The following is a 17,085-nucleotide window of genomic DNA, read 5'->3' as shown; positions in this document are numbered from 1 at the left end:
CAACAAAATGGTGCTAATGCCACTAGGGCCACGATCATTGACCATCGAACGCCCATGCAACCGGATTGTAGGGGAACAACGTATCTTGGGTCTTGAGGTGACTGACTGTCCGCAGCGCATGTTAACACTCACGTGCAGGCGGATTCTCACGCGCATCAGAGGATTTTGCATGAGTCACACTGATCGACGACTCGACCTCCATCAACGAATCCAACTGATTAGTACATACATCCTATCACGGGCATAGTATGTAGCACAACTCCATACGCTACCGAAACAAACCAGCAGAGCCATCTCACAAACAGTATATTGCCTATTGTGGCGGCATGCACTATTCAAAGTTGATGCGCAGAATTGTACACTGCCAAAGGTCGATAGTGGCCTTGGACTCATTGACTTTCCCCGCAAATGTGCGGCAATCCTGATTCAAAGTATCGCCACTTTGCGTGAGATCGACCCAGGTGGTACAACAGCGGTGCTTTTCGACCGTTATCGCCCACAATCGGCGCGTGCACCAGTATGTTTGACATATATTCCATTCCGGATGACGACAGTCAAGGACTATTACCTCAATCAAAGTTACGTCCTAACAGTGGCCACCGACAAGGCACGCACATCGAAGCGCCTTTACTAGGCGCTTCGAGGCCAGCCCACACCACATAAATTGGAGGACAGACGACCGTCGGTCATCTGGCACCAAGCTTGGGCTAATATCAACCACCCAGCCCTTCCCACAGAAGTTTCAGCGCTATGGTATCGCGTTGTAAACAATTTAATACCCACTAATCACCGCCTGGCGGCCATCCGCCTATGGCCCTCGGCTGCTTGCGGCCGATGTGGTGACGTAGACACCAGAGAGCATCGTCTCTTATGCCCTCACGTCACAGAAGTGTGGGACCTTGCACGTGTGCTATTAGCGCTGATCGGTGGGACTACACTGGACTATGTGTCAATCGACTGGTTCCTTACCCCTGATATTCAGACCAACCAACGAACACGACGTAACGCAATGGTGTGGCTCTTGGGCCACACCATTTTCACGATCTATGACCTTTGCCTCACCGATGCTGTCTCTTTCATGGACTACCTTTGGAGCCAGCATCGCCTGGCGGAATCTGACCGGAAATATACCATTACTTTTGCAAGATTTCTTAAAGTTGCAATGGTTCATGGTTATCAAAAGGTGTTCCGGGCTGACTAAGGCACCTCGTATAAGAATTGCCTGAGTGTACCCCTGGATCTTTGTCACTCAGACTTTCAAACTACCCTTGACTTACCCATACCCCAGATTTGGTATTGGCCTTCAGGGCATCACTAGAGTAGACTGTTCTATGATACTGATAATATGGAAATTGGTAAGACGGAAATTGTGTGAACCTTGTATGAAAAATTATTGGAAAATTGGAAAACACATAATCTATCTTAGAGGATTATTACTTCGTTAATTCTATGGGCGATGGGATTATCTCGCCAGTTTCGTTTGAGTGTGCTGCCGTCGCTGTTTTTTTTTATTTTGCCTTCATTTCTGTCTTTATTTATTTCTTTCTATTTAGTTTTTAACATCATCACTTGCTTCACACCTGGAGAGGGAGGTGTGTTTCTGAGTAGTGTGTCGTCGCCCCCAAGGCATAGCAGAGTATGCCTCCGCTTTTATTTTCGGTTTATGGCAATAAGTCTTGCTACTAACAACACCCTGCTTTACGTGCTGCGTCGACACTAGAGGATGGCGGCATTTTTGGAGAGGAAAAGGTAGGTCTATAGGGGAGGTAGGAGGGAAAAAAGTGTAGTATTTGTCTTATCAGCTTAATATCTGATACGTCCTGCATCACACGACCAGAATATTACACTCATTTTTGGCTTATGACGGAGTGCTAGGGGCTTGCTCCACCTCTGTCGCGGGTTGGCCCGGCATTGAAGTACCGCCGGGATCGGCCCACCTAAAATTAATTAAAACACAGCCTGAAATGGGTTAACTTTCTGCAGTGATCAGATATTCCGCTGGTAGCAAAACTTGTCGTAGTTGTTGATGTGCCCAGTAGTTAGTTGCTTACACACCACGATTTCTTTTCATTAATTTAAGATTATCTTAAGAATTTTTTTTTTTTTTTTGCGTTTAGCCGGACGGCACTTGCAGCCGCATTACGCTAGGCTGGTAATTTATGGGGGCACAGGACAGTGCCTTCGGATGCCTCGTTAGCGTCTCTTATGGTCCGGGCACAGATAATTTTAATTACATTTTTTGGAGTTATATCCTTAGCTCCTCGCGAAGGTCGTCGTCGTCGCCGCCGCACGCACGCTGAATACGTGTGTACACACGCACACACACATATGCAGTAGGCGGTGGACGATGTAAGCACTCGGCTAGGTGTAGCTCGCGCCAGTATAGCTCGCACCGGCCTGACGCTGCTGTGGGGCGGCCTCACGGCTTCTCCACTGCCCTGGCAGCTAGCGGCGTTCAAATGGGAGTCGCAGTTTACTCCTCGACATGGAGGGTAGTACTGGGATGTTGACGAGTGATCTCGTATTTGGTCGTTCCTTCCGGCACTTGCCTTTGCGATGTTTTCGACGGTCGCCTGTTGCCATATCGGCCCGCACCACCGTGTGTCACTCTCACATGTGGAGCGCACACGCTGCAAGCATTTAGGCCCTGACACTGCAGTTTTTCATCTCTGGCGGTACTCCGCAAGGATACCGCCCTTCGATTGCGCCATTCCAGCACTAATCGAAGTGCTAGGATTTTCCGGCCTGTTAGGAGACCGCTTCTGCAAAACGTGCGAGGAGATGTTTGCTGGTTGCGAGCTACCCGCCGATTTTCTAGCTGTACGTATTGTCCTTAATCCAAAGGTCACAGGTCACTGTCGGGCTAAGGACGTGTTCTTAACACTGATTATAAGTTGGTGGCACGAAGTGTGGCTTCACATCTTAAACAGGTAATGAATAAGGTACACTGGCGTTTCGAATCGAACCACCTTCACCGCTGCTTCTATATACCGTGATGCTGTCTTACTCACCCACCGCCGACGCTCGAACCCCGGCTTCAATTGATCTCTAGATTTCGCCGGTGCCTTCTCCCATCCTTACCTGCTGGCCGTTATGTCGCGGAAGGGTTTCGGGGAGCACTTCATAAGAGTCATCCGGCACTTCTTGGATGGAGCAAATTCCAGAATCATTGTGAACGGCTGCAGATCACGACCAATTCCCATCAGACGATCAGTTCGACAAGGCTGTCCCTTGTCAGTGTATTTTATCGCTTTGGCGCTGGACCCCATGCTGCGTGACATCGGACGGATGGTCGATGGTGTTCCTTTCCCAGGCGTCACCTTCCGCAGTGCGGCATACGCGGATGGTGTAGGTGTGTTTGTAGCAAACGCCAATGACATCGATTCGGTTCGCCGAGTCCTCCACGTTTATGAACGAGCATCCGGTGCCATGTTAAAATCCAACAAAATGGTGCTAATGCCACTAGGGCCACGATCATTGACCATCGAACGCCCATGCAACCGGATTGTAGGGGAACAACGTATCTTGGGTCTTGAGGTGACTGACTGTCCGCAGCGCATGTTAACACTCACGTGCAGGCGGATTCTCACGCGCATCAGAGGATTTTGCATGAGTCACACTGATCGACGACTCGACCTCCATCAACGAATCCAACTGATTAGTACATACATCCTATCACGGGCATAGTATGTAGCACAACTCCATACGCTACCGAAACAAACCAGCAGAGCCATCTCACAAACAGTATATTGCCTATTGTGGCGGCATGCACTATTCAAAGTTGATGCGCAGAATTGTACACTGCCAAAGGTCGATAGTGGCCTTGGACTCATTGACTTTCCCCGCAAATGTGCGGCAATCCTGATTCAAAGTATCGCCACTTTGCGTGAGATCGACCCAGGTGGTACAACAGCGGTGCTTTTCGACCGTTATCGCCCACAATCGGCGCGTGCACCAGTATGTTTGACATATATTCCATTCCGGATGACGACAGTCAAGGACTATTACCTCAATCAAAGTTACGTCCTAACAGTGGCCACCGACAAGGCACGCACATCGAAGCGCCTTTACTAGGCGCTTCGAGGCCAGCCCACACCACATAAATTGGAGGACAGACGACCGTCGGTCATCTGGCACCAAGCTTGGGCTAATATCAACCACCCAGCCCTTCCCACAGAAGTTTCAGCGCTATGGTATCGCGTTGTAAACAATTTAATACCCACTAATCACCGCCTGGCGGCCATCCGCCTATGGCCCTCGGCTGCTTGCGGCCGATGTGGTGACGTAGACACCAGAGAGCATCGTCTCTTATGCCCTCACGTCACAGAAGTGTGGGACCTTGCACGTGTGCTATTAGCGCTGATCGGTGGGACTACACTGGACTATGTGTCAATCGACTGGTTCCTTACCCCTGATATTCAGACCAACCAACGAACACGACGTAACGCAATGGTGTGGCTCTTGGGCCACACCATTTTCACGATCTATGACCTTTGCCTCACCGATGCTGTCTCTTTCATGGACTACCTTTGGAGCCAGCATCGCCTGGCGGAATCTGACCGGAAATATACCATTACTTTTGCAAGATTTCTTAAAGTTGCAATGGTTCATGGTTATCAAAAGGTGTTCCGGGCTGACTAAGGCACCTCGTATAAGAATTGCCTGAGTGTACCCCTGGATCTTTGTCACTCAGACTTTCAAACTACCCTTGACTTACCCATACCCCAGATTTGGTATTGGCCTTCAGGGCATCACTAGAGTAGACTGTTCTATGATACTGATAATATGGAAATTGGTAAGACGGAAATTGTGTGAACCTTGTATGAAAAATTATTGGAAAATTGGAAAACACATAATCTATCTTAGAGGATTATTACTTCGTTAATTCTATGGGCGATGGGATTATCTCGCCAGTTTCGTTTGAGTGTGCTGCCGTCGCTGTTTTTTTTTATTTTGCCTTCATTTCTGTCTTTATTTATTTCTTTCTATTTAGTTTTTAACATCATCACTTGCTTCACACCTGGAGAGGGAGGTGTGTTTCTGAGTAGTGTGTCGTCGCCCCCAAGGCATAGCAGAGTATGCCTCCGCTTTTATTTTCGGTTTATGGCAATAAGTCTTGCTACTAACAACACCCTGCTTTACGTGCTGCGTCGACACTAGAGGATGGCGGCATTTTTGGAGAGGAAAAGGTAGGTCTATAGGGGAGGTAGGAGGGAAAAAAGTGTAGTATTTGTCTTATCAGCTTAATATCTGATACGTCCTGCATCACACGACCAGAATATTACACTCATTTTTGGCTTATGACGGAGTGCTAGGGGCTTGCTCCACCTCTGTCGCGGGTTGGCCCGGCATTGAAGTACCGCCGGGATCGGCCCACCTAAAATTAATTAAAACACAGCCTGAAATGGGTTAACTTTCTGCAGTGATCAGATATTCCGCTGGTAGCAAAACTTGTCGTAGTTGTTGATGTGCCCAGTAGTTAGTTGCTTACACACCACGATTTCTTTTCATTAATTTAAGATTATCTTAAGAATTTTTTTTTTTTTTTTGCGTTTAGCCGGACGGCACTTGCAGCCGCATTACGCTAGGCTGGTAATTTATGGGGGCACAGGACAGTGCCTTCGGATGCCTCGTTAGCGTCTCTTATGGTCCGGGCACAGATAATTTTAATTACATTTTTTGGAGTTATATCCTTAGCTCCTCGCGAACGTCGTCGTCGCCGCCGCACGCACGCAGAATACGTGTGTACACACGTACGCAGTAGGCAGTGGACGATGTAAGCACTCGGCTAGGTGTAGCTCGCGCCAGTATAGCTCGCACCGGCCTGACGCTGCTGTGGGGCGGCCTCACGGCTTCTCCACTGCCCTGGCAGCTAGCGGCGTTCAAATGGGAGTCGCAGTTTACTCCTCGACATGGAGGGTAGTACTGGGATGTTGACGAGTGATCTCGTATTTGGTCGTTCCTTCCGGCACTTGCCTTTGCGATGTTTTCGACGGTCGCCTGTTGCCATATCGGCCCGCACCACCGTGTGTCACTCTCACATGTGGAGCGCACACGCTGTAAGCATTTAGGCCCTGACACTGCGGTTTTTCATCTCTGGCGGTACTCCGCAAGGATACCGCCCTTCGATTGCGCCATTCCAGCACTAATCGAAGTGCTAGGATTTTCCGGCCTGTTAGGAGACCGCTTCTGCAAAACGTGCGAGGAGATGTTTGCTGGTTGCGAGCTACCCGCCGATTTTCTAGCTGTACGTATTGTCCTTAATCCAAAGGTCACAGGTCACTGTCGGGCTAAGGACGTGTTCTTAACACTGATTATAAGTTGGTGGCACGAAGTGTGGCTTCACATCTTAAACAGGTAATGAATAAGGTACACTGGCGTTTCGAATCGAACCACCTTCACCGCTGCTTCTATATACCGTGATGCTGTCTTACTCACCCACCGCCGACGCTCGAACCCCGGCTTCAATTGATCTCTAGATTTCGCCGGTGCCTTCTCCCATCCTTACCTGCTGGCCGTTATGTCGCGGAAGGGTTTCGGGGAGCACTTCATAAGAGTCATCCGGCACTTCTTGGATGGAGCAAATTCCAGAATCATTGTGAACGGCTGCAGATCACGACCAATTCCCATCAGACGATCAGTTCGACAAGGCTGTCCCTTGTCAGTGTATTTTATCGCTTTGGCGCTGGACCCCATGCTGCGTGACATCGGACGGATGGTCGATGGTGTTCCTTTCCCAGGCGTCACCTTCCGCAGTGCGGCATACGCGGATGGTGTAGGTGTGTTTGTAGCAAACGCCAATGACATCGATTCGGTTCGCCGAGTCCTCCACGTTTATGAACGAGCATCCGGTGCCATGTTAAAATCCAACAAAATGGTGCTAATGCCACTAGGGCCACGATCATTGACCATCGAACGCCCATGCAACCGGATTGTATGGGAACAACGTATCTTGGGTCTTGAGGTGACTGACTGTCCGCAGCGCATGTTAACACTCACGTGCAGGCGGATTCTCACGCGCATCAGAGGATTTTGCATGAGTCACACTGATCGACGACTCGACCTCCATCAACGAATCCAACTGATTAGTACATACATCCTATCACGGGCATAGTATGTAGCACAACTCCATACGCTACCGAAACAAACCAGCAGAGCCATCTCACAAACAGTATATTGCCTATTGTGGCGGCATGCACTATTCAAAGTTGATGCGCAGAATTGTACACTGCCAAAGGTCGATAGTGGCCTTGGACTCATTGACTTTCCCCGCAAATGTGCGGCAATCCTGATTCAAAGTAATGCCACTTTGCGTGAGATTGACCCAGGTGGTACAACAGCGGTGCTTTTCGACCGTTATCGCCCACAATCGGCGCGTGCACCAGTATGTTTGACACATATTCCATTCCGGATGACGACAGTCAAGGACTATTACCTCAATCAAAGTTACGTCCTAACAGTGGCCACCGACAAGGCACGCACATCGAAGCGCCTCTACTAGGCGCTTCGAGGCCAGCCCACACCACATAAATTGGAGGACAGACGACCGTCGGTCATCTGGCACCAAGCTTGGGCTAATATCAACCACCCAGCCCTTCCCACAGAAGTTTCAGCGCTATGGTATCGCGTTGTAAACAATTTAATACCCACTAATCACCGCCTGGCGGCCATCCGCCTATGGCCCTCGGCTGCTTGCGGCCGATGTGGTGACGTAGACACCAGAGAGCATCGTCTCTTATGCCCTCACGTCACAGAAGTGTGGGACCTTGCACGTGTGCTATTAGCGCTGATCGGTGGGACTACACTGGACTATGTGTCAATCGACTGGTTCCTTACCCCTGATATTCAGACCAACCAACGAACACGACGTAACGCAATGGTGTGGCTCTTGGGCCACACCATTTTCACGATCTATGACCTTTGCCTCACCGATGCTGTCTCTTTCATGGACTACCTTTGGAGCCAGCATCGCCTGGCGGAATCTGACCGGAAATATACCATTACTTTTGCAAGATTTCTTAAAGTTGCAATGGTTCATGGTTATCAAAAGGTGTTCCGGGCAGACTAAGGCACCTCGTATAAGAATTGCCTGAGTGTACCCCTGGATCTTTGTCACTCAGACTTTCAAACTACCCTTGACTTACCCATGCCCCAGATTTGGTATTGGCCTTCAGGGCATCACTAGAGTAGACTGTTCTATGATACTGATAATATGGAAATTGGTAAGACGGAAATTGTGTGAACCTTGTATGAAAAATTATTGGAAAATTGGAAAACACATAATCTATCTTAGAGGATTATTACTTCGTTAATTCTATGGGCGATGGGATTATCTCGCCAGTTTCGTTTGAGTGTGCTGCCGTCGCTGTTTTTTTTTATTTTGCCTTCATTTCTGTCTTTATTTATTTCTTTCTATTTAGTTTTTAACATCATCACTTGCTTCACACCTGGAGAGGGAGGTGTGTTTCTGAGTAGTGTGTCGTCGCCCCCAAGGCATAGCAGAGTATGCCTCCGCTTTTATTTTCGGTTTATGGCAATAAGTCTTGCTACTAACAACACCCTGCTTTACGTGCTGCGTCGACACTAGAGGATGGCGGCATTTTTGGAGAGGAAAAGGTAGGTCTATAGGGGAGGTAGGAGGGAAAAAAGTGTAGTATTTGTCTTATCAGCTTAATATCTGATACGTCCTGCATCACACGACCAGAATATTACACTCATTTTTGGCTTATGACGGAGTGCTAGGGGCTTGCTCCACCTCTGTCGCGGGTTGGCCCGGCATTGAAGTACCGCCGGGATCGGCCCACCTAAAATTAATTAAAACACAGCCTGAAATGGGTTAACTTTCTGCAGTGATCAGATATTCCGCTGGTAGCAAAACTTGTCGTAGTTGTTGATGTGCCCAGTAGTTAGTTGCTTACACACCACGATTTCTTTTCATTAATTTAAGATTATCTTAAGAATTTTTTTTTTTTTTTTGCGTTTAGCCGGACGGCACTTGCAGCCGCATTACGCTAGGCTGGTAATTTATGGGGGCACAGGACAGTGCCTTCGGATGCCTCGTTAGCGTCTCTTATGGTCCGGGCACAGATAATTTTAATTACATTTTTTGGAGTTATATCCTTAGCTCCTCGCGAACGTCGTCGTCGTCGCCGCCGCACGCACGCTGAATACGTGTGTACACACGCACACACACATATGCAGTAGGCGGTGGACGATGTAAGCACTCGGCTAGGTGTAGCTCGCGCCAGTATAGCTCGCACCGGCCTGACGCTGCTGTGGGGCGGCCTCACGGCTTCTCCACTGCCCTGGCAGCTAGCGGCGTTCAAATGGGAGTCGCAGTTTACTCCTCGACATGGAGGGTAGTACTGGGATGTTGACGAGTGATCTCGTATTTGGTCGTTCCTTCCGGCACTTGCCTTTGCGATGTTTTCGACGGTCGCCTGTTGCCATATCGGCCCGCACCACCGTGTGTCACTCTCACATGTGGAGCGCACACGCTGTAAGCATTTAGGCCCTGACACTGCGGTTTTTCATCTCTGGCGGTACTCCGCAAGGATACCGCCCTTCGATTGCGCCATTCCAGCACTAATCGAAGTGCTAGGATTTTCCGGCCTGTTAGGAGACCGCTTCTGCAAAACGTGCGAGGAGATGTTTGCTGGTTGCGAGCTACCCGCCGATTTTCTAGCTGTACGTATTGTCCTTAATCCAAAGGTCACAGGTCACTGTCGGGCTAAGGACGTGTTCTTAACACTGATTATAAGTTGGTGGCACGAAGTGTGGCTTCACATCTTAAACAGGTAATGAATAAGGTACACTGGCGTTTCGAATCGAACCACCTTCACCGCTGCTTCTATATACCGTGATGCTGTCTTACTCACCCACCGCCGACGCTCGAACCCCGGCTTCAATTGATCTCTAGATTTCGCCGGTGCCTTCTCCCATCCTTACCTGCTGGCCGTTATGTCGCGGAAGGGTTTCGGGGAGCACTTCATAAGAGTCATCCGGCACTTCTTGGATGGAGCAAATTCCAGAATCATTGTGAACGGCTGCAGATCACGACCAATTCCCATCAGACGATCAGTTCGACAAGGCTGTCCCTTGTCAGTGTATTTTATCGCTTTGGCGCTGGACCCCATGCTGCGTGACATCGGACGGATGGTCGATGGTGTTCCTTTCCCAGGCGTCACCTTCCGCAGTGCGGCATACGCGGATGGTGTAGGTGTGTTTGTAGCAAACGCCAATGACATCGATTCGGTTCGCCGAGTCCTCCACGTTTATGAACGAGCATCCGGTGCCATGTTAAAATCCAACAAAATGGTGCTAATGCCACTAGGGCCACGATCATTGACCATCGAACGCCCATGCAACCGGATTGTATGGGAACAACGTATCTTGGGTCTTGAGGTGACTGACTGTCCGCAGCGCATGTTAACACTCACGTGCAGGCGGATTCTCACGCGCATCAGAGGATTTTGCATGAGTCACACTGATCGACGACTCGACCTCCATCAACGAATCCAACTGATTAGTACATACATCCTATCACGGGCATAGTATGTAGCACAACTCCATACGCTACCGAAACAAACCAGCAGAGCCATCTCACAAACAGTATATTGCCTATTGTGGCGGCATGCACTATTCAAAGTTGATGCGCAGAATTGTACACTGCCAAAGGTCGATAGTGGCCTTGGACTCATTGACTTTCCCCGCAAATGTGCGGCAATCCTGATTCAAAGTAATGCCACTTTGCGTGAGATTGACCCAGGTGGTACAACAGCGGTGCTTTTCGACCGTTATCGCCCACAATCGGCGCGTGCACCAGTATGTTTGACACATATTCCATTCCGGATGACGACAGTCAAGGACTATTACCTCAATCAAAGTTACGTCCTAACAGTGGCCACCGACAAGGCACGCACATCGAAGCGCCTCTACTAGGCGCTTCGAGGCCAGCCCACACCACATAAATTGGAGGACAGACGACCGTCGGTCATCTGGCACCAAGCTTGGGCTAATATCAACCACCCAGCCCTTCCCACAGAAGTTTCAGCGCTATGGTATCGCGTTGTAAACAATTTAATACCCACTAATCACCGCCTGGCGGCCATCCGCCTATGGCCCTCGGCTGCTTGCGGCCGATGTGGTGACGTAGACACCAGAGAGCATCGTCTCTTATGCCCTCACGTCACAGAAGTGTGGGACCTTGCACGTGTGCTATTAGCGCTGATCGGTGGGACTACACTGGACTATGTGTCAATCGACTGGTTCCTTACCCCTGATATTCAGACCAACCAACGAACACGACGTAACGCAATGGTGTGGCTCTTGGGCCACACCATTTTCACGATCTATGACCTTTGCCTCACCGATGCTGTCTCTTTCATGGACTACCTTTGGAGCCAGCATCGCCTGGCGGAATCTGACCGGAAATATACCATTACTTTTGCAAGATTTCTTAAAGTTGCAATGGTTCATGGTTATCAAAAGGTGTTCCGGGCAGACTAAGGCACCTCGTATAAGAATTGCCTGAGTGTACCCCTGGATCTTTGTCACTCAGACTTTCAAACTACCCTTGACTTACCCATGCCCCAGATTTGGTATTGGCCTTCAGGGCATCACTAGAGTAGACTGTTCTATGATACTGATAATATGGAAATTGGTAAGACGGAAATTGTGTGAACCTTGTATGAAAAATTATTGGAAAATTGGAAAACACATAATCTATCTTAGAGGATTATTACTTCGTTAATTCTATGGGCGATGGGATTATCTCGCCAGTTTCGTTTGAGTGTGCTGCCGTCGCTGTTTTTTTTTATTTTGCCTTCATTTCTGTCTTTATTTATTTCTTTCTATTTAGTTTTTAACATCATCACTTGCTTCACACCTGGAGAGGGAGGTGTGTTTCTGAGTAGTGTGTCGTCGCCCCCAAGGCATAGCAGAGTATGCCTCCGCTTTTATTTTCGGTTTATGGCAATAAGTCTTGCTACTAACAACACCCTGCTTTACGTGCTGCGTCGACACTAGAGGATGGCGGCATTTTTGGAGAGGAAAAGGTAGGTCTATAGGGGAGGTAGGAGGGAAAAAAGTGTAGTATTTGTCTTATCAGCTTAATATCTGATACGTCCTGCATCACACGACCAGAATATTACACTCATTTTTGGCTTATGACGGAGTGCTAGGGGCTTGCTCCACCTCTGTCGCGGGTTGGCCCGGCATTGAAGTACCGCCGGGATCGGCCCACCTAAAATTAATTAAAACACAGCCTGAAATGGGTTAACTTTCTGCAGTGATCAGATATTCCGCTGGTAGCAAAACTTGTCGTAGTTGTTGATGTGCCCAGTAGTTAGTTGCTTACACACCACGATTTCTTTTCATTAATTTAAGATTATCTTAAGAATTTTTTTTTTTTTTTTGCGTTTAGCCGGACGGCACTTGCAGCCGCATTACGCTAGGCTGGTAATTTATGGGGGCACAGGACAGTGCCTTCGGATGCCTCGTTAGCGTCTCTTATGGTCCGGGCACAGATAATTTTAATTACATTTTTTGGAGTTATATCCTTAGCTCCTCGCGAACGTCGTCGTCGTCGCCGCCGCACGCACGCTGAATACGTGTGTACACACGCACACACACATATGCAGTAGGCGGTGGACGATGTAAGCACTCGGCTAGGTGTAGCTCGCGCCAGTATAGCTCGCACCGGCCTGACGCTGCTGTGGGGCGGCCTCACGGCTTCTCCACTGCCCTGGCAGCTAGCGGCGTTCAAATGGGAGTCGCAGTTTACTCCTCGACATGGAGGGTAGTACTGGGATGTTGACGAGTGATCTCGTATTTGGTCGTTCCTTCCGACACTTGCCTTTGCGATGTTTTCGACGGTCGCCTGTTGCCATATCGGCCCGCACCACCGTGTGTCACTCTCACATGTGGAGCGCACACGCTGCAAGCATTTAGGCCCTGACACTGCGGTTTTTCATCTCTGGCGGTACTCCGCAAGGATACCGCCCTTCGATTGCGCCATTCCAGCACTAATCGAAGTGCTAGGATTTTCCGGCCTGTTAGGAGACCGCTTCTGCAAAACGTGCGAGGAGATGTTTGCTGGTTGCGAGCTACCCGCCGATTTTCTAGCTGTACGTATTGTCCTTAATCCAAAGGTCACAGGTCACTGTCGGGCTAAGGACGTGTTCTTAACACTGATTATAAGTTGGTGGCACAAAGTGTGGCTTCACATCTTAAACAGGTAATGAATAAGGTACACTGGCGTTTCGAATCGAACGACCTTCACCGCTGCTTCTATATACCGTGATGCTGTCTTACTCACCCACCGCCGACGCTCGAACCCCGGCTTCAATTGATCTCTAGATTTCGCCGGTGCCTTCTCCCATCCTTACCTGCTGGCCGTTATGTCGCGGAAGGGTTTCGGGGAGCACTTCATAAGAGTCATCCGGCACTTCTTGGATGGAGCAAATTCCAGAATCATTGTGAACGGCTGCAGATCACGACCAATTCCCATCAGACGATCAGTTCGACAAGGCTGTCCCTTGTCAGTGTATTTTATCGCTTTGGCGCTGGACCCCATGCTGCGTGACATCGGACGGATGGTCGATGGTGTTCCTTTCCCAGGCGTCACCTTCCGCAGTGCGGCATACGCGGATGGTGTAGGTGTGTTTGTAGCAAACGCCAATGACATCGATTCGGTTCGCCGAGTCCTCCACGTTTATGAACGAGCATCCGGTGCCATGTTAAAATCCAACAAAATGGTGCTAATGCCACTAGGGCCACGATCATTGACCATCGAACGCCCATGCAACCGGATTGTATGGGAACAACGTATCTTGGGTCTTGAGGTGACTGACTGTCCGCAGCGCATGTTAACACTCACGTGCAGGCGGATTCTCACGCGCATCAGAGGATTTTGCATGAGTCACACTGATCGACGACTCGACCTCCATCAACGAATCCAACTGATTAGTACATACATCCTATCACGGGCATAGTATGTAGCACAACTCCATACGCTACCGAAACAAACCAGCAGAGCCATCTCACAAACAGTATATTGCCTATTGTGGCGGCATGCACTATTCAAAGTTGATGCGCAGAATTGTACACTGCCAAAGGTCGATAGTGGCCTTGGACTCATTGACTTTCCCCGCAAATGTGCGGCAATCCTGATTCAAAGTAATGCCACTTTGCGTGAGATTGACCCAGGTGGTACAACAGCGGTGCTTTTCGACCGTTATCGCCCACAATCGGCGCGTGCACCAGTATGTTTGACACATATTCCATTCCGGATGACGACAGTCAAGGACTATTACCTCAATCAAAGTTACGTCCTAACAGTGGCCACCGACAAGGCACGCACATCGAAGCGCCTTTACTAGGCGCTTCGAGGCCAGCCCACACCACATAAATTGGAGGACAGACGACCGTCGGTCATCTGGCACCAAGCTTGGGCTAATATCAACCACCCAGCCCTTCCCACAGAAGTTTCAGCGCTATGGTATCGCGTTGTAAACAATTTAATACCCACTAATCACCGCCTGGCGGCCATCCGCCTATGGCCCTCGGCTGCTTGCGGCCGATGTGGTGACGTAGACACCAGAGAGCATCGTCTCTTATGCCCTCACGTCACAGAAGTGTGGGACCTTGCACGTGTGCTATTAGCGCTGATCGGTGGGACTACACTGGACTATGTGTCAATCGACTGGTTCCTTACCCCTGATATTCAGACCAACCAACGAACACGACGTAACGCAATGGTGTGGCTCTTGGGCCACACCATTTTCACGATCTATGACCTTTGCCTCACCGATGCTGTCTCTTTCATGGACTACCTTTGGAGCCAGCATCGCCTGGCGGAATCTGACCGGAAATATACCATTACTTTTGCAAGATTTCTTAAAGTTGCAATGGTTCATGGTTATCAAAAGGTGTTCCGGGCAGACTAAGGCACCTCGTATAAGAATTGCCTGAGTGTACCCCTGGATCTTTGTCACTCAGACTTTCAAACTACCCTTGACTTACCCATGCCCCAGATTTGGTATTGGCCTTCAGGGCATCACTAGAGTAGACTGTTCTATGATACTGATAATATGGAAATTGGTAAGACGGAAATTGTGTGAACCTTGTATGAAAAATTATTGGAAAATTGGAAAACACATAATCTATCTTAGAGGATTATTACTTCGTTAATTCTATGGGCGATGGGATTATCTCGCCAGTTTCGTTTGAGTGTGCTGCCGTCGCTGTTTTTTTTTATTTTGCCTTCATTTCTGTCTTTATTTATTTCTTTCTATTTAGTTTTTAACATCATCACTTGCTTCACACCTGGAGAGGGAGGTGTGTTTCTGAGTAGTGTGTCGTCGCCCCCAAGGCATAGCAGAGTATGCCTCCGCTTTTATTTTCGGTTTATGGCAATAAGTCTTGCTACTAACAACACCCTGCTTTACGTGCTGCGTCGACACTAGAGGATGGCGGCATTTTTGGAGAGGAAAAGGTAGGTCTATAGGGGAGGTAGGAGGGAAAAAAGTGTAGTATTTGTCTTATCAGCTTAATATCTGATACGTCCTGCATCACACGACCAGAATATTACACTCATTTTTGGCTTATGACGGAGTGCTAGGGGCTTGCTCCACCTCTGTCGCGGGTTGGCCCGGCATTGAAGTACCGCCGGGATCGGCCCACCTAAAATTAATTAAAACACAGCCTGAAATGGGTTAACTTTCTGCAGTGATCAGATATTCCGCTGGTAGCAAAACTTGTCGTAGTTGTTGATGTGCCCAGTAGTTAGTTGCTTACACACCACGATTTCTTTTCATTAATTTAAGATTATCTTAAGAATTTTTTTTTTTTTTTTGCGTTTAGCCGGACGGCACTTGCAGCCGCATTACGCTAGGCTGGTAATTTATGGGGGCACAGGACAGTGCCTTCGGATGCCTCGTTAGCGTCTCTTATGGTCCGGGCACAGATAATTTTAATTACATTTTTTGGAGTTATATCCTTAGCTCCTCGCGAACGTCGTCGTCGTCGCCGCCGCACGCACGCTGAATACGTGTGTACACACGCACACACACATATGCAGTAGGCGGTGGACGATGTAAGCACTCGGCTAGGTGTAGCTCGCGCCAGTATAGCTCGCACCGGCCTGACGCTGCTGTGGGGCGGCCTCACGGCTTCTCCACTGCCCTGGCAGCTAGCGGCGTTCAAATGGGAGTCGCAGTTTACTCCTCGACATGGAGGGTAGTACTGGGATGTTGACGAGTGATCTCGTATTTGGTCGTTCCTTCCGGCACTTGCCTTTGCGATGTTTTCGACGGTCGCCTGTTGCCATATCGGCCCGCACCACCGTGTGTCACTCTCACATGTGGAGCGCACACGCTGCAAGCATTTAGGCCCTGACACTGCGGTTTTTCATCTCTGGCGGTACTCCGCAAGGATACCGCCCTTCGATTGCGCCATTCCAGCACTAATCGAAGTGCTAGGATTTTCCGGCCTGTTAGGAGACCGCTTCTGCAAAACGTGCGAGGAGATGTTTGCTGGTTGCGAGCTACCCGCCGATTTTCTAGCTGTACGTATTGTCCTTAATCCAAAGGTCACAGGTCACTGTCAGGCTAAGGACGTGTTCTTAACACTGATTATAAGTTGGTGGCACGAAGTGTGGCTTCACATCTTAAACAGGTAATGAATAAGGTACACTGGCGTTTCGAATCGAACCACCTTCACCGCTGCTTCTATATACCGTGATGCTGTCTTACTCACCCACCGCCGACGCTCGAACCCCGGCTTCAATTGATCTCTAGATTTCGCCGGTGCCTTCTCCCATCCTTACCTGCTGGCCGTTATGTCGCGGAAGGGTTTCGGGGAGCACTTCATAAGAGTCATCCGGCACTTCTTGGATGGAGCAAATTCCAGAATCATTGTGAACGGCTGCAGATCACGACCAATTCCCATCAGACGATCAGTTCGACAAGGCTGTCCCTTGTCAGTGTATTTTATCGCTTTGGCGCTGGACCCCATGCTGCGTGACATCGGACGGATGGTCGATGGTGTTTCTTTCCCAGGCGTCACCTTCCGCAGTGCGGCATA

At 49.3% G+C, this 17,085-nt stretch overlaps 5 pseudogenes; all 5 read left to right on the top strand.

Moving 5' to 3' along the window:
* The first annotated feature begins 1,731 nt into the window (after window positions 1-1,731).
* On the top strand, window positions 1,732-1,942 carry LOC124769660 (annotated as a pseudogene).
* Window positions 1,943-5,171: 3,229 nt separating this feature from the next.
* Window positions 5,172-5,382, top strand: LOC124769659 (annotated as a pseudogene).
* A 3,216-nt stretch (window positions 5,383-8,598) lies between these two features.
* LOC124769658 lies at window positions 8,599-8,809 on the top strand (annotated as a pseudogene).
* Window positions 8,810-12,038: 3,229 nt separating this feature from the next.
* On the top strand, window positions 12,039-12,249 carry LOC124769657 (annotated as a pseudogene).
* Window positions 12,250-15,478: 3,229 nt separating this feature from the next.
* LOC124769656 lies at window positions 15,479-15,689 on the top strand (annotated as a pseudogene).
* Window positions 15,690-17,085: the final 1,396 nt, after the last annotated feature.

The sequence above is a fragment of the Schistocerca piceifrons genome, unplaced genomic scaffold (assembly GCF_021461385.2).
Source record: "Schistocerca piceifrons isolate TAMUIC-IGC-003096 unplaced genomic scaffold, iqSchPice1.1 HiC_scaffold_701, whole genome shotgun sequence".
Lineage (NCBI taxonomy): Eukaryota > Metazoa > Arthropoda > Insecta > Orthoptera > Acrididae > Schistocerca > Schistocerca piceifrons.
The sequence above is the reverse complement of the archived record's forward strand: the minus strand, read 5'-3'. Positions and strand labels throughout refer to the sequence as shown.